The 21,470-nt window shown below is 39.0% G+C and overlaps 1 long non-coding RNA gene and 1 pseudogene across 2 annotated transcripts in view; both read right to left on the reverse strand.

The window, feature by feature from the left end:
• The window catches only part of LOC134762151 (uncharacterized), a 123,015-nt gene that overhangs the window by 25,592 nt on the left and 75,953 nt on the right, over nucleotides 1-21,470 (reverse strand). The gene's annotated exons all lie outside the window — the stretch shown is intronic.
• Nucleotides 10,224-13,068, reverse strand: LOC112135429 (large ribosomal subunit protein uL6-like; annotated as a pseudogene).

Genomic DNA, 21,470 nt, shown 5'->3' on the forward strand with positions numbered 1-21,470 from the left:
GATTTGGCCCTCTGTTTGTCTCTTATTGGTGTATAGGGATGCTTGTGATTTTTGCACATTGATTTTGTATCCTGAGACTTTGCTGAAGTTGCTTCTCAGCTTTGGGAGATTTTGGGCTGAGACGATGAGGTTTCCTAAGTATACAATCATGTCATCTGCAAACAGGGACAATTTGACTTCCTTTTTTCCTGATTGAATATATTTTATTTCTTCCTCTTGCCTGATTGCCCAAGCCAGAACTTCAAACACTTTCTTGAATAGGAGTGGTGAGAGAGGGCATCCTTGTCTTGTGCCATTTTTCAAAGGGAATGCTTCCAGTTTTTGCCCATTCAATATGATCTTGGCTGTGAGTTTGTCATAAATAGCTCTTATTATTTGGAGATACGTTCCAACAATACTTAGTTTATTGAGACTTTTTAGTATGAAGGTCTGTTGAATTTTGTTGAAGGCCTTTTCTGCATCTATTGAAATAATCATATGTTTTTTGTCATTGGTTCTGTTTATGTGATGGGTTACATTTAGTAATTTGTGTATGTTGAACCAGCCTTGCATCCCAGGGATGAAGCTGACTTGATTGTGGTAGATAAGCTTTTTGATGTGGTGCTGGATTTGTTTTGCCAGTATTTTATTGAGGATTTTCACATCAATGTTCATCAGGGATATTGGTCTAAAATTCTCTTGCTTTGTTGTGTCTCTGCCAGGCTTTGCTATCAGGATGATGCTGGCCTCATAAAATGAGTTAGGGGGGATTCCCTCTTTTTCTATTGGTTGGAATAGTTTTGGAAGGAATGGAGCCAGCTCCTCTTTGTACCTCTGGTAGAATTCAGCTGTGAATCTATCTGGTCCTGGACTTTTTTTTTGGTAGGCTATTAATTATTGCCTGAATTTCAGAGCCTGTTATTGGTCTATTCAGAGATTCATTCTTCTTCCTGGTTGAGTCTTGGGAGGGTGTATGTGTTGAGGAATTTATCCATTTCTTTTAGATTTTCTAGTTTATTTGCATAGAGGTGTTTATAGTATTCTCTGATGGTAGTTTGTATTTCTGTGGGATCGGTGGTGATATCCCCTTTATCATTTTTTATTCCGTCTATTTGATTCTTCTCTCTTGTCTTCTTTATCAGTCTTGATAGCTGTCTATCAATTTTGTTAATCTTTTCATAAAACCAGCTTCTAGATTCATTGATTTTTTGAAGGGATCTTTGTGTTTTTATCTCCTTCAGTTCTGCTCTGATCAAGTTATTTCTTGCCTTCTGCTAGCTTTTGAACATGTTTGCTCTTGCTTCTCTAGTTCTTTTAATTGTGATGTTACAGTGTCAATTTTAGATCTTTTCTGCTTTCTCTTGTGGGTATTTAGTGCTATAAATTTCCCTCTACACACTGCTTTAAATGTGTCCCAGAGATTCTGGTACATCATGTCTTTGTTCTCATTGGTTTCAAAGAACATCTTTATTTCTGCCTTCATTTTGTTATTTACCCAGTAGTCATTCAGAAACAGGTTGTTCTGTTTCCATGTAGTTGTGCGGTTTTGAGGGAGTTTCTTAATCCTGAGTTCTAATTTGATTGCACTGTGGTCTGAGAGACAGTTTATTGTGATTTTTATCCTTTTACATTTGCTGAGGAGTGCTTTACTTCCCATTATGTGGTCAATTTTAGAATAAGTGTGATATGGTGCTGAGAAAAATGTATATTCTGTTGATTTGGGGTGGAGAGTTCTGTAGATGTCTATTAGGTCTGCTTGGTGCAGAGCTGAGTTCAAGTCCTGGATATCTTTGTTAACCTTCTGTCTCATTAATCTGTGTAATATTGACAGTGGGGTGTTAAAGTCTCCCATTGTTATTGTATGAGAGTCTAAGTCTCTTTGTAGGTCTCTCAGGACTTGTTTTATGAATCTGGATGCTCCTGGATTGGGTTCATATATATTTAGGATAGTTAGCTCTTCTTGTTGAATTGATCCCTTTACCATTATGTAATGACCTTCTTTGTCTCTTTTGATCTTTGGTGGTTTAAAGTCTGTTTTATCAGAGACTAGGATTGCACCCCCTGCTTTTTTTGTTTGTTTGTTTGTTTGCTTGCTTGCTTTCCATTTTCTTGGTAGATCTTCCTCCATCCCTTTATTTTGAGCCTATACATGTCTCTGCACATGAGATGGGTCTCCTGAATACAGCACACTGATGGGTCTTTCCCCATGCACACTGCTTGAAATGTCTCTATCCAATTTGTCTCTATCCAACTTGCCAGTCTATATCTTTTAATTTGGGCATTTATCCCCTTTACCTTTAAGGTTAATATTATTATGTCTGAATTTGATCCTGTCATTATGAGTTTAGCTGGTTATTTTTCTCATTAATTGATGCAGTTTCTTCATAGCATCAATGGTCTTTAAAATTTGGCATGTTTTTGCAGTGGCTGGTACCAGTTATTCCTTTCCATATTTAGTGCTTCCTTCAGGAGCTCTTGTAAGGCAGGCCTGGTGGTGACAAAATCTCTCAGCATTTGCTTGTCTATAAAGGATTTTATTTCTCCTTCACTTATGAAGCTTAGTTTGGCTGGATATGAAATTCTGACTTGAAAATTCTTTTCTTTAAGAATGTTGAATATTGGCCCCCACTCTCTTTTGGCTTGTAGGGTTTCTGCTGAGAGATCTACTGTTAGTCTGATGGGCTTCCCTTTGTGGGTAACCCAACCTTTCTCTCTGGCTGCCCTTAAAATTTTTTTCCTTCATTCCAACCTTGCTGAATCTGACAATTATGGGTCTTGGGGTTGCTCTTCTCGAGCATTATCTTTGTGGTGTTCTCTGTATTTCCTGAATTTGAATATTGGCCTGCCTTGCTATGTTGGGGAAGTTCTCCTGGATAATATCCTGAAGAGTGTTTTCCAACTTGGTTCCATTTTCCCTGTCACTTTCAGGTACACCAATCAAATGTAGATTTGGTCTTTTCACATTGTCCCATATTTCTTGGAGGTTTTGTTCATTTCTTTTCACTCTTTTTTCTCTAACCTTTTGTTCTCACTTTATTTCATTAATTTTATATTCAATCACTGATATCCTTTCTTCCACTTGATCGAATTGGTTATTGAAGCTTGTGCATGCATCACAAAATTCTTGGGTCATGGTTTTCAGCTCCATCAGGTCATTTAATGTCGTGTCTACACTGTTAGCCATTGATCTAACCTTTTTTCAAGGTTTTTACCTTCCTTGTGATGGGTTAGAAGATGCTCCTTTACCTCAGAGCAGTTTGTTATTACCGATCTTCTGAAGCCTACTTCTGTCAACTCGTCAAAGTTATTCTCCATCCAGCTTTGTTCTATTGCTGGTGAGGAGCTGTGATCCTTTGCAGGAGAAGAGGCACTCTGGTGTTTAGAATTTTCAGCTTTTCTGCTCTGGTTTCTCCCCATCTTTGTGGTTTTATCTACTTTTGGTCTTTGAGGTTGGTGACCTACAGATGGGGTTTTGGTGTAGGTGGCCTTTTTATTCATGTTGGTGCTATTCCTTTCTGTTTGTTAGTTTTGCTTCTAACAGCCAGGTCCCTCAGCTGCAGGTCTATTGGAGTTTGCTGGAGGTCCACTCCAGTCCTTGTTTGCCTGAGTATCACCAGTGGAGGCTGCAAAACAACAAATATTGCAGAACAGCAATTATTGCTGCCTGATCCTTCCTAGGGAAGCTTTGTCCCAGAAGGGCACCCACCTGTATGAGGCATCTGTTGGCCCCTACTGGGAGGTGTCTCCCAGTTAGGCTACATGGGGGTCAGGGACCCACTTGAGGAGGGAGTCTGTCAGTTCTCAGGGCTCAAATGGAGCCACTGCTCTCTTCAGGGCTGTCAGACAGGGACTTTTAACTTTGCAGGAGTTTCTGCTCCCTTTTGTTCAGCTATGCCCTACCCACATAGGTGGAGTCTATAGAGGCAGTAGGCCTTGCTGTGCTGTGGTTGGCTCTGCCCAGTTCAAGCTTCCTGGCTGCTTTGTTTACCTACTCAAGCCTCAGCAATGGTGGACACCCCTCCCACCACCAGGCTGCAACATCTCAGGTCAATGTCAGACTGCTGTGCTAGCAGTGAGGTAGGCTCCGCGTATGTGGGACCCACCGAGCCAGGCATGGGAGAGAATCTCCTGGTCTGCTGGTTGCTAAGACCATGGGAAAAGTGCAGTATTTGGGTGGGAGTGTCCCATTTTTCCAGGTACAGGCTGGCACAGCTTCCCTTGGCTAGGAAAGGGAAATCCCCCAACCCCATGTGCTTCCCGGGTGAGGCAACACACTGCCCTGCTTTAGCTTGCCCTCTATGGGCTGCACCCACTGTCCAACCAGTCACAATGAGATGAACCAGGTACCTCAGTTGCAGAAATCAGCTGTCTTCTGCATTAATCACGCTGAGAGATGCAGACCAGAGCTGTTCCTATTTGTCTATCTTGGAACAGACTGGCAAGCAGGTATTAAGATGGGAATATTTTAATTAAGGTAAGGGGAGAGGAGCAAAGAGATAGGGCAGCTATATAGCACACCAGATGGGGGCAGCAGATATTACTATAAATTGATGAGCTTCCTAAATTCTGTAAATTTACTATTTTTTCCTCTAAAGTTAATTCTGAGGTTGACATTCTCAACAGTATCACCATTTTTATTATCTTTATCATTTCCAGCCTTCATATCTGAATATAGCATAGTAGTTTTTAAAGGAATTTTTCTTTCTTTCTTTTTTTTTTTCGAGATGGGATCTTGCTCTGTTGCCCAGGCTGGAGTGCAGCAGCACAATCATGCCTCACTGCATCCTTGACCTTCTAGGCTCAAGTGATCCTCCTAGCTCAGCCTCGCATGTAGCTGGGGCCACAGACATGCACCACTGCTCCTGGCATTTTTTTTTTTTCCTATTTATAGAGACAGAGTTTCATTATGCTGCTCATGTTGATCTCAAAGTCTTGAGCTCAAGTGATCCTCCCCTTCAGCCTCCCAAGGTCCTGGGATTATAGGAGTAAGCCACAACACCCACCGTAAAGCAATTTCTTATACATTATCATGGTGTTTCTACTCCAGGAGGATAGAAATCAATATTTTTATAGTATAGAGACGTTAAAATATGGGTTTCTCAGTCTAACAGCCATGTAAAGTTTCAGAATCTCTGCTCTGTCCCTTACTAGCTATATGACCTTGAGCTTATCTTCTCTAAATTTCAGATGTTTCAGCTTTTAAAAGATGATATTTATATAGCAGTATTATGAAGAGTAAATGAAATGGTATATGTAATGTGCTTGGTACAATACCTATATTGTAATAAGAACTAAAAAAAAAAAAAAAAAAAAAAAAAACCCTGGTATTACTATTTTTTCCATTCTTTCCAGTTGACAGGCAAATAAACCAAGTCTTCAAAATGTGAAAGACCTGCCCAAATACACAAATGGGGTAGGTAATAAAATAAGATTATGTGCTTTTACTTTGACTTCAGAATTCTACCATTATTCTTTAATATGCATACCAATTGATTCACTATCTTTAGTGCAAGGGGAAAAAAAGAGCAAAATTATATTAAAGGATGGAATATTTTTCTATGAGAATTATACTATTATTCCCAAGTGGAAAGTAATCTGAAATAAATCTTTATGAGAGACATCAGTCTTTATATCTTTACTGTAAATATTCTCCAGAAATCAAAGCCTTCTAGAATAACTGTATATACTTGGAAATATGAGACAAGCCAGACAGTCCCATTTTGAATCAGTGGTTTTTAAAATGCTTGAGAAGCCACAAAACAGAAAAGGATTTCTAAGTATGAAGAGGGAAATGTGACTAGTACATAGAAACCATACATTCGATTTACTGTACAGAGGAAAATGTTAAAGAAGCTAACTTTGTGATTTGAATTGACTCTATTTGTTCATTTCAGTGAAGCCATTCAAAAAGTAATAGTCCCTTATAATGAAAATAGAAAAGCAGCGTGAATAGGTGAGATACAGAATGTGCATTAAAAAGGGAAAGGAGAAGCTCTGAGTTTGTTAAAAATGAATAATATTTTCATAAAATTTTAGAGGTAGAGATAACTTTAGAGGTGTTAGCCCATTATTTTCCTTTTAGAGATGAGGAAATGGACAATCAGAAAGCTTTAATGCCATTTTAAAGTCCATACAGTTAGGTAGGGGCAAGCCCAAGTTCAGACATTCTGATTCTTGTACCATTATTTTGCATTTTTCAACAGAAATTTCTCTTTCCAACTGCTTATCTGTTAACTTTGAATACAAGCTGTAAAAACTCAGTAGATTCTGATAACTTTTTCATGGATTTTGAAAAGTTTAGTGAATATTTGTTGGGATCTGGCTCCAAAGATGACACCACATGCATCGAATATCCAAATATTTTCTTGTTTCTAACAAATAAAAACAATTGTAATAACAATTTCAAGTCTATTTGAAAGCACATACACAATATTTAGAAGACCACCAGTGCAGACTAGCAGAGTATAAAACACAGAATTTAAAATTCCAAGACAGTCAGCACCATGGTACTTAATGGCAGCAGTTAATTCCATTGCCACTTGAATCCGTTTACCCAGTCTTTTCTTCTGCATAAAGTAATAGTGGAATTGGTGATGGGTCTGTATCTAAATGTTGTCTATACCCTCCCAGGGATGGGTGAGGAATAACTGAGAAAATAGATATGGGGAGAATTGAGCAATGAAGTTCTCTTCTCCCATCACCTCCAGAGTCCAAGTCCCCATGATGCTTCATTTGGCTCTCTAGTCATTATTCTTCCTCCTTCCCCTTATTGTGTCCCTGTAGCTAGAGTCATTATTTACATATTCACATGTGACCATGCCTCATCTTGGTAAAAACCATTTAGACGTTCCTGTTGTTTTTCCAATTACACATCTACTACTCTTACTACCTATAACTTTTTATCATTTGATCAACATGTGGCTAAATTTTTCTAATTGTTTAGGTCTCAACTCAAATATTTCTCCCACCACCCAACAACCCACTGTACCCTATAGCAGACATTATCTGTCCCATAGCCTGTTGTATTTTCTATATCACTTTGTACTGTCTTATATTATCTTATTTACTTCTAAATTTACACATATTTTACCTTTCCCCCACAGCAAAGTATAATGCTTCATGAAGCAAGAAACTTTCTATGTTTTTATAGTTATATTCTTTATACCAAAATATGTCTCTCAGATAATAGGGAGCTCAATAATATTGATTGCAAGAGTGAATACATTAATACATGTTTGAGGTACCTGAACCTGCCCTCTCCTTCCAGTTTCTTTTTGGGATATTTAATTTATAATTCTGCAATGTTTTAGAGCCTTAATTGACTTACTTTAATAATTGTAGCAGTCTGATGAATAGTTGCCTAAGGAGAACTTTCTTTCCATAGGCACTATATATGTGGAGAGGAAATTGAGACAGCAATGTGGTTTAACTACCTTCTGCAATCTCCCTGATTACATAATTACCAACTCCTTGGGTTTTCCATTCTGTTAAATTTATTTCCTTTTGTAACATCTACTGGCAATTAGAAAAAAGGACAATTTTAATTAAGATCATATATATAAGGAAATGCAGAAAATAGGAAAGAGTGAGTGGGATTTAATTGCTGTAACTCCATCTTCAGTTAGATAATCCATAGCTATAGTGTCCTTTGGAATTCTGGACTCTGAGTTTATTAGTTTCCTGCGGTTGCTGTGACAAATAACCACAAACTAGGTGGCTTAAAACAACAGAAATGTATTTCCTCACTGTTCTTGAGGCCAGAAATCAAAAATCATGGGATAGTCAGGGATGTACTCCCTTTGGAGGCTCTAGAAGAGAATATAGTTTTTGCTTCTTCCAGGTTCTGATGACTGTTGGCATTTTCTGACTTGTGGCTGCATCTCTGTACTTCATCTTTGCATTACACTTCTCTCTCTCTTTCTCTCTTCTTCTGTCTGTAAGATTTCTCTGCCTTTCATTTATTTATTTAGAGACAGAGTCTCACTTTGTCACCCAGGCTGGAGTGCAGTGGTATGATCTCGGTTCACTGCAACCTCTGCCTCCTGGGTTCAAGAGCTTCTCCTGCCTCAGCCTCCTGAGTAGCTTAGATTACAGGTGCCCACCACCACACCTTGCTAATTTTTTGTATTTTTAGTAGAGATGGGGTTTCCCCATGTTGGCCAGGCTGGTCTCGAACTCCTGACCTCAAGTGATCTGCCGGCCTCAGCCTCCCCAAATCCTGGGATTATAAGTGTGAGCCACTGCTCCCAGCTCTCTACCTTCTTTTTAAAGGAATACACATGATAACATTTAAGACCAACTCAGAAAATCCAGGATAACTTCCTCATCTCATGATCTTTTAGCTTAATTATTTATAGCTACAAAAAAAATTGACTAGATAAGGTAACACAACAGCCACATGTTCCAGGGAAGCAGAACCGACATTTTTTATGTCTGTCATTCAAACCACTGTATGCAGTTAGGAGGAATGTTGTTATAAGTCTACTAGACCTCTTCATGATAGATGAACGTTCACAATTGCCTTGCCAGTAGGTGGCCTTTCAATATCTGTTTCAAATTTCCAGGTACAGGGTGCTCAGTACCTCCCCAACAATTTTCTCTGTTCATTCTTATTGTTAAAAAATAAATAAATTCCCAACAGTGAGGCAGATCTCCCCAATGTCTCTCTCCCAGTTCAGTCCTAATCACATGTAGCCTTTGCTATGTATCTACTGTTACCCAGATCCAGTCGTCAATTTAGTCAGGGCTGCAAGAACCTAAGGAGACTAAGTATCATATGAAGATAAAATCTGAAAAGTTTCTGGAAGCCAATATGGCAAGTAAGTTTGCCCTGACTATTCTCTGTTGGACTAAAGTGGCTAGGTTTCTGGTTTGGTTTCTGTAGCTGGGACTAGAGCCCAATCTCAACTCTAGTTTATCAAGATAAGATCCTGACACCTCTCTGAGTTTGTTCTTTAATCTTCTCCAGATTGAATGTTGTTTTCCATATCTACCTTCCCATATACTTCTTAGCTGTTGACTTGGATCCTATTCTGAATGGACAAATCAGTTGGAGGTATCCACTTTTGCTATGCTACCTGTTTTAACTAGCAGATTGACCACCTTCAGTACCAGAGTGACCCTGGAACAAGTAGGACAGCCTTCTATGCTTTTTCCATGCTAGGATCCAGCCTAGGGCTAATTTCCCCAGCCTTGTCCATTCACTTATTTCATCAAATTTATTTTAGCTAATCCTCATACTGTTTGAAGGAGATGCTTTTATTATTTCCATTTTACAGATGACATACCTAAGGCACAAGGAGGTATAACTTGCTTTAGTTGACATGGCCAGCAAGGGGAAAAGACCAGTTGCCTTGAGTCCAGACTTAGCCAAATTGTGATTTCTACCCTCTGAAGCTATAAAGAAGTCTCAACTTTCTTCTGTATGGAAGTCCATCTCTTAAATATATTCCCATGCTTTTCCTTCTCCAGGTTAAACAAGTCCTAGAAACTCTTCATCTTGGAATATGTTTTCTATCTCTTTCTTTTCTTCCTTCTTTCCTATTTTTAAAAAATTACCCATAACACAAATTATCATTCTCAACCTCTCTCACTTTTTCTACCCCTCTTTCTTCCCTCCTCCCTTGCTCAAACAAGGCCTTGCCTGTCCCTAACTCTGATGCCTCAGATCTGTCTAAGCACATAACCAAATCATATCCCCAGATATCCTTGTATATCTATCATTTCCTCAGGGCTTGGAAAAGCCACTTTTCTTCCCTTTAGAGAGGTATCAAATTTGGTTACCATTATTTTTTTGCTACTTAAAGCCATTGATAGGATGTTCGACTCTTTACACTTCTTTAGCAGAAGTGTAATATCATAATAGCACTGCAGAGCATGTCAAACTGGACATATTTCAGGCTGAATGAATTTTGAGGCAGCATTCAATGTGAACTGTTATCCATCTTCTGTAGCAATATTTCTCTTTTCTTACAGAAACCCCAATCTTTTTTCTTCATAGCTCTTTTTATATCTCCTCTAATTAACATAATGTCATTCTAATCACTTTGATGAAATTAGTGTGTTTGGTATTTCTATATCTTTTTGTATGATTGAAAAATAATCTTCACTTTGCTTGAGTTTTTTTTTTAAGAAAACATCTTAAATCAATAGAGTTTTTTTTTTAATCCCGTCATTAAAATATTTCAAGTAGGTCTTAGAAATCACCTGGCATCTTGTTTCTGAAGCTGGACAACTCTTAGGTCTTATTCGTCAGACTGCTGAACTATTCCTTTTTCGGAGACATAGATAGTATCCAAAAAGTTTCTGATATTCTTGTTTTTAACTGTTACAGCTTACTCAATCAAAGTAGCTGAATTTGAAACAAGTCCAATGTCATTTACTTCAAGGATTAACTCATCTTTCTGGGATTGAGATACTGAACAAGCAGCACCTGGCCTCTGCAGATGTATTTTTCACCCAAGAAATTTCTAATTCAACCAGATCCCCTTTGTCATGGGTAATGACATTGATGGAGAAGTGAGCACACATGGACCTCATGTTGCAATGGAAGCCCAGGGCAACCCCCTTGCTCATGTTCTATTAATGACTACAAAGAGTTCGAACAATAGTCAGTTCCTTTGTATTTCCCCACTATTTGCCAACCCAGAGCCTCTTCTTTGTCTTTCCAAGGAGACTGAGATCTACATTGATGTGGTTGAAGTTCCTCTGCAGGGTCTCTCTGGGGCCCTTCACAATATTTGTTTGTCCCTTCAGAGTGATGTTGACATTTTCTGGAATGTCGACAGTCTGCTGAGAATGTCTTTATTCTCGCGGTAGATGCAGCAAGGAGCTACTTCACTTGATTTTTAAGAAAGGTTCTTTCTTAAACCAAAAAAAACAAGTGTCACAGTTCTTTCACAGCCCTCAAAGGAACCTAATATAATTAGAGACCTATAAAAGTCAGTAGTCCTGATATAAGATGTATTGAGAAGAAAAAGAAGGCTAGAGACAGATGAAAAGGGCATGTAACTGAATTTGTCTGTGTTCAGATCTGTTGTATCCCCAGTCCAAACTCTAGTCTATTATGTCCAACATGATTCAGAAGTGTAACAGTCATCTCAAATATAACTGACCTCTTGATTAGTCCCCATGCCCCCATGACAGGACTGTTACTCTTTCAGTGTTCTCCTTCTAGTGATGGGGATATTTTTCTTCTAGTTGCCCAAACAGAAAAATTGAAGACATCTTAACTCTCCTCTTCTTCTTACACCACATATACAATCTGCTCATAAATTCTTCATACTCTATCTTTAACTATATCCTGGATTTAAGCACTTCTTATTGCCTTCACTGCAACAACCCTCGTCCCTTCTACCACAATCTTACCTAGATTATTGCAGATGTCTCTTAATTGGTATCTCTGTTTCCATCATTGATCTTCCACAATTTATTGTCTACATAGCAACAGTACACTTAAGTCATACTGTGTCATGTCTATGCTTAAAACCAGTAGCCTCCCATTACACACAAAGTAATTTCCAAATCCGTTAACATGGTGTATAAAACCTTAGTTTATTTGATCTTCAGATAGTTCATTGTTCTCATTTTTACTATTTCTCCCTCTTTCACTATACTTCAGATTCCACAGCCACTTTGCTCTTTTGAGAAACTCAAACATTTGAGATACACTGCCTCTTAGGGTCTTTGCGTGTGCTGCTGCTTTAAAATGTTCTTTTTTTTTTTTTTTTTGAGATGGATTCTTGCTCTGTCACCCAGGCTGGAGTGTTATGGTGCGATCTCAGCTCGCTGTGGCCTCTGCCTCCTGGTTTCCAGTGATTCTCCTGCCTCAGCCTCCTGGGTAGCTGGGATTACAAGTGCCTGCCAGCACACGTGGATAATTTTTGTATTTTTAGTAGAGAGAGGGTTTTACCATGTCGGCCAGGCTGGTCTGGAACTCCTGACCTCAGGTGATCTACATGCCTTGGCCTCCTGAAGTGCTGGGATTACAGGCGTGAGCCACTGCACCCGGCCCATAAAATGTTCTTGTGCCCATATGAGTATGGCTCATATATAGTCATGAATCCTCTCACACTCTGCTGAGGCTACTCCATCAACCAGGGACCTTCCATGACTGCCTTACTGAAACTAATAAGCCTTATTACTCTCTATGCATAGACATTGCTTCTTTTTTTCATGGCATTTACCACCACCAGACCTATTGCCCATTGATATTCGTTTGTTTTGTTTTCCATCTCCCCCATGAAGGTAAGAATGAGGTATGTTTTATGTTCCATTGGCTTCCCAGTTCCTGGAATAGTGCTTGGCACATGTTAGGTACACAATGTATTTTCTTCCAGTGAATGAATGAAAACATAGCAAGCCTTTATGGAGACCACGGTTTGAAATTAGAGTAAAGTAGGGTGAGAACAAGTTATAGAATCAGGGAGAACTTGAGTCTGAATCTTTTTCTGGTTCTGCCCACCTTAATTTTGGCAAGTTGGTTAACTCCTATATGGATAACATATAGAATAACATATGTGGATAATATATGTACGTGAGAGAGATAGAGAGACAATGACACATATAAATTACTTGGCACAGTATATGGTCCCCGGAACTCAATAAAGGTCACTTTCTGACCCTTCCTGTTAGGCCCTTCCTTCTCTAAGCCTCCCACCCACCTTGCCTGGATGATGTCTTGGCTGTTGTCTTGAAGGACTTCCTTGCTATCAGAAAGGACTCAGTTGAGACCCATAAGGCTCCCATCACTAAGATAATTGGGGTGTCTGTGCCTGTGCTTGTTTGTAAGCTTGGCTTGTTACAACCTGTAGATGTGTTTTTCGACAGATGTTTGACATCATTTGTCTTTCAGCACAGACAGTACCTTGATTTGTGGTGCAATGTACATTCAGGTTGAAAACTGCCATCTAAATTAGTGCTGCATGAGGCAGTTTACCCAGAGCCTCATGCTGCTACTGCTAAAGGACGACTCAAATCCTCTAGCTGTGTGTGGGAGGGAACATGGCAGTTCAGTTTAAATACCTCTGCAGATGCACTAAGTTCTGAAAGACACATTCTCTGCAGCGCACTGTGTTTCTGTGCTGTCATTTTGTCTATTCAGTCTCAGCTGCAGTCTAACAGAGAGGGGAAGAGGTGGCCTGTGTTCTGAATCAATACGTTGTATTGTCAGCATAATGGTTAAGAGGTTGACTTCTGAACACAGACTGCCTACACTGAAATGCTGACTTCGCAACTCCTTAGCTATATGGCCTGGGCAATCCAACAGCCTCAATTTCCTCATCTGTAATATTGGGATGATCCATAATAGTACTCATCTTTTTGAGTCATTGTGAGAATTAATTAATATCTTTCAAGTAAATCACTTAGAACATTTTCTGGAAAGTTATAAGTTTTAATATTAAGTACAGATGATTATCATTATGCATTGAATAAGGTGGAAGAGGAGCAGTAGTACAAAGATTAATCAGAAACGGCCACTTAATAAACCTGGTTGAACCCCCTAATAAAGACAGGCATGTAACTAACTCTAATACAGAGCAACATGAAAACAGAAACAAAATGTACTTAAGCAAGTGGGTTACAGGGGAAGGAAGAATTCACTGGAGGCTGAGGATGGAAGTGAGGCATGTATAGTAAGGAAGGAGCTGATTTACTTGTGATCTAGAAACTGAATCCTGTTTAAATAGAAGTAAGCAATATTTGACACTAAGGAAAGGCACAGGCATGATTAAAACTATTTATCTTAATGTGAGAAACTTTGAGTTCAGAGTCCTTTTATCACATGTCTTTCAGCTTTTAAGTGAGGAAATAGTATTCACATTGGCCAAAGTCGATGAGCAAGGCATCACGGAGCCTTTATTATGCACCAGGAGCAAAGCAATTAACTTTTCATCCTATCCTAAGCTTCCCAGAAAGGGAGTTCCTGTCTCCATTTTACAGATGAGAAAACAGAACTCGGGTGGGATAGGTAAATTAAACTTCCCTTAGCTAGTAGAATCTAGCTGTAAACCCAGATTTACATTGTTATAGATTCTACGTTCTTTCTACACTGTCATGCTACCTGCTAATAGATGCTGAAATTTATTCTTTCTGAATGAATGCAGAATGAATGAATGATTCATTCTTCTGAATGAATCACTAAGAGGCATTCCTGAATCCCTCTTGGTGATTAGCTCTATGTGACACACCTTTCTTCATGCCACAGCACACATAAAAGATGGTAATATTTGTCAGGCATGCTGAGGAAACTAGATGAGGTTGTCCTCGGCATCTGGCTGCCCTAAGCCTTGCCTGGACTGAGGAAATAAAGCATCTAAAAATATCTTTGATCTTGGTACACTTACATGTTATACACCTGGGCTAGAGGAGGATGACCCATTAACTCAACCCTATTAGCTGCTCCTGCCCCTGTCAGTTTCTCTGGGTTTCACTCAACCACAGAAGAGATGGCACAAGGAGATCAGTGGCACAAAGAGCCCCACCACGAGTCCTGCTTAGGAAGCCACCGGCAATTCTCCTTTGCCACATGATTGAAAGCTGTGTGCAGAATGCATTTCAGAAAACGAGCATCCTCTCCAACACCATTCCTCATTTTCACTGTGCCATGAAACACCATATGTATTTATATCACACGAGTGGCAATGTTTAAAAGAAAAACCTTTTAAGTCAGTTTTCACATTATTCCAAATGATGGGATAAGATCATTTTGTTTCTCTCTTAGGGATAGGAAGGAAGTTTTTTTTTTTTTTTTAATTTCTTCCCAGCCATCCAAAGATCTGGTGTTCCACACCTGTGACAAGTATCCTTTAAGATGTGCAGTGTCTGGGACACATCTGGTTAGATCGGCAGTTCTTGTATAACTGGACTTAAAATGGTGTGGGTTTCTCCTTCCTGACTGAACAAACTTAGCATCCCTCCCACCTTCAATTTGAGTGTATTTATAATCCTGTATCCAGCTGCATCTGGGAATCATTTCATTGTCTGCTTCCTGAACCTGTTTGTGTCGTCAGGGCTATTCTGTAGGGTCAGCCCTGTACTTTGACTTTGAATCCAATTGTTTGTCTTGGACACATTTATACTTCAAACTGAGCCTTATGTGCTGGGCCTTCTTTCATTCCAAACTGGGAGTTCTATTTTGTTCCATGACCTTCAGACCTCTACAGACATGCCAACATACACACTTGTATGCCAAGCAAGGTTCCTTGACAACCAGCCTGGGCAGAGCTCCAGGTCTCCTGCTTACCTGGGTGAGTAACACAGGAAGTAGCAGGGGGTACAATGCAGAGAGGACAAGAATAGCTTCAGTAGTGGCAGCTGGGAAGAAATTGTGGGAGGCAAGTGGGTTGATTCCCTATATATTACAGTTTCTGACTCGGAAAGCAAAGATAAGTTAACTTTTATGTGACATGTTATAGTTTTTGCAATGCTTCTTACATCCTGCTATCTGTTTTTAACTCAAAGAAGTGGGTTTTGTATCCATATGTTGGGCCTTCAAGAAGAACACTTTCTTTATTGCACTGATTCTGTTAATTTTAAGTACCAACCATTGGCTACAGTCCTTCAAAAGGCCAGCTTTTTAGAAGCATTAGTATTGCCTTATGCATTATCATATGCTTCCAGAAGGGGATTTGTTTCCTAAGCCAAGAGAATTCAGAGACTTCAGCTCCACTCATTGAGGTGGCAATATGGCAAATTCAAGTTACAGGAGAGGATGAAAAGATATTGTAGTGATAGCTGAGGGATGGAAAGGAACGAAGAGCCCAAAAGGAGTATGAAAGAGTGAAAGTGCAGTTTAATTGGAAAGTGAATGGGAAAAGTGCAGAAAATACTTTGGTGTTCTTGTCAAAAAGCTCAACAGTGGGTTTAATTAAATGTATTTATTAATAAGGGGCATACAAAGGGAGCAAATGTCTGGGATTATAGTTTATAACATATAACAATATGGAATTAGAAATGTCAGTATTTCAATATCCAGAATGACTAATGATTTGGTAAGTGGCAGAGTTCTTGCAGAGAGAAAAGAAATACTAGCCATGTTGGAAGGCCATTCTCACACACACTTTCTGAGTAAAGAGAAAGAATAAGACAGGGATTTACAGGAACATAAACCACTGCTCTCTGCAGTCTATGTCTCACAGGAGAATCTGTGAAGTAGAGAAGGCAGGAGTAGGGGTGGAGAGGAGATTCATCGTTATCAGTTATATTTGGCTACAGGCTAAAAACCGTAAGCTTGTAGTCTCATTAAGAGAGTCTCTCCATTCACTTAACTCTTCACCACTTCGGAAATAGAATATAGTTTTGCGAGAATACATTTTATAGTTTTCTATTCTCCATGAATTCACATACACACACACATGCGCGCACACACACACACACCACACAACATATACAGATTACAAACACACCACACACACAAAACGCATACATACCACACACATCACACATATATTTACACATACACACCACACACTGCACACACACGCCACACACACTACACACACCACATGCACACATTACACATATCACACGCACCACATACACCACACATGCACCACATATGCACCACACACAGACCACATGCCACATACCACACACACACACACCCCCCACACGTACACCACGTACCACATACACACATCAAACACCACACACCACACACACAAACGTTCTTTTTGCGCACATAGACATCTGTAGATACCCTCCTGTCACTGGAGGGAGAACTTTCAATCTCTAGACTCTCTTACCTCTCACCTTGATTCAAGATGAGAAAAAACAGGCACTTCAATACCCCCCAAATCTTAGACTTGTTAGAACTGGGAAGAATGTGTAAAAGGTAGATCCAAGTTAAAATTAGAATACCTAACCCAGTTAACTCGTCATAAACACATGACCCCACTGTGTGAGGAGGCAAAGGGAGTTCTGGGCTCTCAGAATAACTACTAAGAAGTACCAATTTCTTACATTGCCCTTTTTCTCCCACATTTAAATCTCCATAAACTTCACACATTCCCTATCATCCTTGGATGTCCAGTTTTTGAAACTTTTTCAGTGTGTCCTCCGGAATTAACATTCTATCAGCAGCAGAATTGCCTATATTCTCAGATTGTTTTCTGAGCATTTTCTTCATCTTTCCCCTGTCATCCTCTTCAGTGTGGCTATTTTTTTCCCACAAATCCTCAACCACCAGTCCTGGAGGAAGAGCAGCTATCTTCCTTCTCTCCACGTAAGCTTCCAGAGCTTTCCTCTAAAAGCCCTAGCTTGAAATCTCATATCACCATTTTATGTCATCTACTTACCACTCCTCAGTAGTATTCTTGCTTATCAATCTTTGAGTTACTTCTCTTGATATATAAATGATATTTGTTATTGATTCAATGTTTCTTTCTCTATCACAACTCTACTCTTAATTCTTGGCAATTTCAATGTATATGAAAATAATCTTTCCAGTCATTCTTGGCCTCAATTCCTCGAGCTCCTCTCCTCTAATGATCTGGGTATCTATGCCATTTTAATTCACAGCCTAAATTAAATTCAATCCTTCTTTAATTTCAACAGTATATGAACCATGCTCACATTACAGTGATTACCTTTCTTTTTCCAGATCAATCACTTTATTACTGCCATTTCAATAATCAATAGACCCTACTGGACGTCCGTTCTTTTATCCTGACAATTTTTCCTGGCCCTTAAATCTCTGGTTTGCTTTCACTGTCTTATCCAGCTTAAATTCAGTGGTCAATCATTATAATTACCTTCTTCTTGCATTCCTCTTCAATTCCCTTGCATCTCTCTCATTTATTAATATTCTTTCACAAAACATACCTTGGTTAAATTCAACTCCCCACCTACCCAGTGTCTCTGGCCATGCAGTTTACTACCTGCAACAAAAACTCTTGATCTTACTGGTAGGTTCCATATAAATTGATGATGACAAACAAAAATGCAGGCCCAAATCATGCTATAAATTGTTAGTCAATTCACTCTTTCATTCTTCTACCTCAACACTCTGCTGATGACCTTGTTTCTCAGTTCACTGGGAAAAATGATGCAATCAGAGAATGATTTCCACTCACATCAGCCACACCTATGGAGTCAACCAAAATAAAAATTTTGTTACTCTAGTTGAGCTATCTACACTGCTAAGTAAAAACCAATCTCTCGGCCGGGTGCGGTGGCTCACACCTGTAATCCCAGCACTTTGGAAAGCCGAGGCAGGTGGATCACGAGGTCAGGAGTTTGAGACCAGCCTGGCCAACATGATGAAACCCTGTCTCTACTAAAAATACAAAAATTAGCTGGGCACAGTGGTGTGTGCCTGCAATCCCAGCTACTCAGGAGGCTTAGGCAGGAGAATTGCTTGAATCTGGGAGGTGGAGGTTGCAGTGAGCCGAGATTGTGCCACCGCACTCCAGCTTGGGTGACAGAGCGAGACTCTGTCTCAAAACAACAACAACAAATCTCTCTATTTGTGCACTGAATTCTATCTCTTCTTGCCTACTTAAAAAAAAAAAAAAAAAGAAAAGAAAAGAAAAAAATCAAACAATTATCTTCCCTCTCTCATGTGTAAGGCATTGTTTTCCTTTCTACTGGCACCATTCCCATCCATTATCAAACACACTATTTTTTCCCTTTTGAAGAAAGAAAAATCTTATGCCATTTCCCCCCACCCCCCAGCTTATGTAGCATTTCCTCTCTTCTCTTTGCAGCTCGTATCCTTAAAGAAAAGTCCATTTTGTCTGCTGCTGATTCCTCTCTTCTCATTTTCTTTTAAACCTACTGATTCAGGTTTCCATCACTTTCAATGAAAGTGTTGGAAAGTTGCTATATGGTAAAGGCAATGGACCCTTCTCAATCTTCATCCTATTTAACTACAGTAGCATTTGACAAATCATAGTCCCTACTTCCTTCTTGAAACACTCCACTCCTTTGTCTTTCAGAACCTTATATTCTTGGCTTTTCTTGTCTCACTTTTCACTCCTTCCTAACCTTCCTTTGTTGGTTCTTCCTGCTTTTCCTGGACTCTTACAGTTATCTACCCCAGAGATCAGTCTTTAATCCTGTTGTGCTCTCAGTCTATACTCACTCCCTTGATAATCTCATCTGATCTCCACGCTGTTTGCCAGTCTACCAGAGTTACACCTCCAAAACCCACTGAGATTATCAACTACAGGCTGGTAGATATGACGGCCTGTTCAACATCACCAAGTGGATGCATAGAGAACAACTCAAAGTTAACATGTCCAACTTCTGATCTTCCTCCCAAATTAAATATCTGCAGACCCCACCAACTAAGTTATAAATGTTCTTTCCTTCTAGTTTCTGATAGCAAAAATCTTGGATGCTCTTGGATTTTACTTATTTGCTCTCAAACTCTACATCTGATCTCAATGGAGGTTATCTACCTTTACAATATATCCAGAATTTTTAACACTTCTTGTCACTCCATGTGAGCCTTCTAACAGGTCTCTGAAAATAATATTTTCATTTTGGTCCTTTACACTGTATTCTCAGTATAAAAGCCAGAGGGGGTCTGTCTAAAAATAAGTTAGCAAATAGTATAGTATTTCTTTGCTCCAATCCTTCCAGTGCCTTCTATCTCATGCAAAGGACAACTCAAATGCCTTCCATTAGCCTACAAAGTTGTTAGTTTTCCAAGCTCAACTATTTATTCCCTCCATGCATTTTCCTCCAAATATATCTGGCTTTTCACCATTGTTCAGACATACAAAACATCCCCCTGGCTTATTGTCTTCGCATGAGCTGCTCCCCTTCTTTTAAGCACTCTTCCTCCAATTTTCCACTTATCAAATTCCCTTGCCTTCTTCCAATGTTTGCTTAAATGTTTTCATTACTGTGGGGCTTCTTCTGTTTACTCAATGTAGAATTATGTTCAGCCCCCACCCAGTGCACACATGTACCCTCATACACCAATTCTCTTACTCTGCTTTTTCCTCCCATATCGCTTGTAATTTTCTAACGTGCTTGTAATTTTAACGTAATATCTTACGTTTAAAACTTAAATACGCATATGGACTACTTAATCTTTATCTCCCTTCTCTATAATGCAGGCACCAAAATGGCAGAAATTGTTATGTTTCTTTTTTTCAGTAATCTATCCCAATATTCTGAAATGATGCATCGAACATAATAGGTCCTCAACAAATATCTATAGGAAAAAATAGATGATTGAAAGAATAGATGAGCTGGCTATTCTCAGTTTTGTCCTAAGCCACATGTACTTAGAGAGGTGATATAGTCTTTGACATCCAACACATTTATTTATAGTATGTTATTTATTTATAGTATGAGCTTGTATACGTTATTGAATGCCATCAAAGAAATTGGTATAACAGATACACATCTTTGTTTTGAGGGGGAAAAAGGAAATAAAATAAGTCAAACACTTATCACAGTGCTTGGCACATAATAAGCGTTCAATAAATGCTGGCAGTTACTGTGTGCTTTGTAAATAGTTGCTGCTTTCATTTTACATCTTCCTCTTGCTTTAGATGGAAGTAGATAGTAACTATTTTCTTTTGTGACACAAGTCAGCATTTCTGAGCATCTGTGGCTTAGAGCTTCTGATCAGATTGTGTCAATAGTGTGCCTGAATTTAATGAATTTAATCGGCAAGCATATTGTTTGTGCAGGAAAAAAAGCAATTGTCTCTGTGTGATATTTGTTTCTGATTAGCAACAACAATTGCTTCTCCATTTTCAAGCTCTGGTTCATATCAGAGTGATGTTTCTGCAGTGCATACTAGATGAAAATGAGATTGGATTTTCTTTCACTGACAGCCTGACTACAAGCCTTTTAAAGGTAAAAACAAAATACTCCTACACAGGGCACGAGTTCTGTTTCTTTTAAATAGGTTGTCGTGTTGCAAATAGCATAATGCAGCTGCAATAAATAAAGAGCATTTGTTTTTTTTTTAGATTGGCATGGTATGGATGGAAGTGAAGAAAAATGTTCCAGGTTGGTTGTGCAAGACTTTCAAAATGAAAAGTGAGCCAGACTGAGGGAACCCTAATATAAATTTCTAACAATGGAAACAGCATCTCTTCTACAGTCTCTCTCTCTCTTTAAATTCTAATTTAGAGATTAGTTTAAAAAAGAGTAAAAAGGATGGCAGAAATTTTGCTTAAAGAAAATTAAATGAACAAAATCTCATGCAAGCTTTTGATCATGCTAATATATGAAGACAAACTGTAAATGAAATGAGAATTTGACAGAGACTCATATACATTTATACTTCTGAGTCTGGCAAAGACATCTTGTTGAAAAATGATTGGCTGCAGAGAATATAAGAAAAAGATTATTAAGAAATCTGTTTTTTCACGGAGTCATAAAATATTGGGATGAGAAGGGATATTTTGAATCATATGAATTTTTCAGCATTTTTAGGTGAGAATACTGATAGTCAGCAATTTTAAATGTCTTGCCCAATGTCACATGGGAGGTGAACTAAGCAGCAATATCCCTGGACATTG

The sequence above is a fragment of the Pongo abelii genome, chromosome 9 (assembly GCF_028885655.2).
Source record: "Pongo abelii isolate AG06213 chromosome 9, NHGRI_mPonAbe1-v2.0_pri, whole genome shotgun sequence".
Taxonomy (NCBI): Eukaryota; Metazoa; Chordata; class Mammalia; order Primates; family Hominidae; genus Pongo; species Pongo abelii.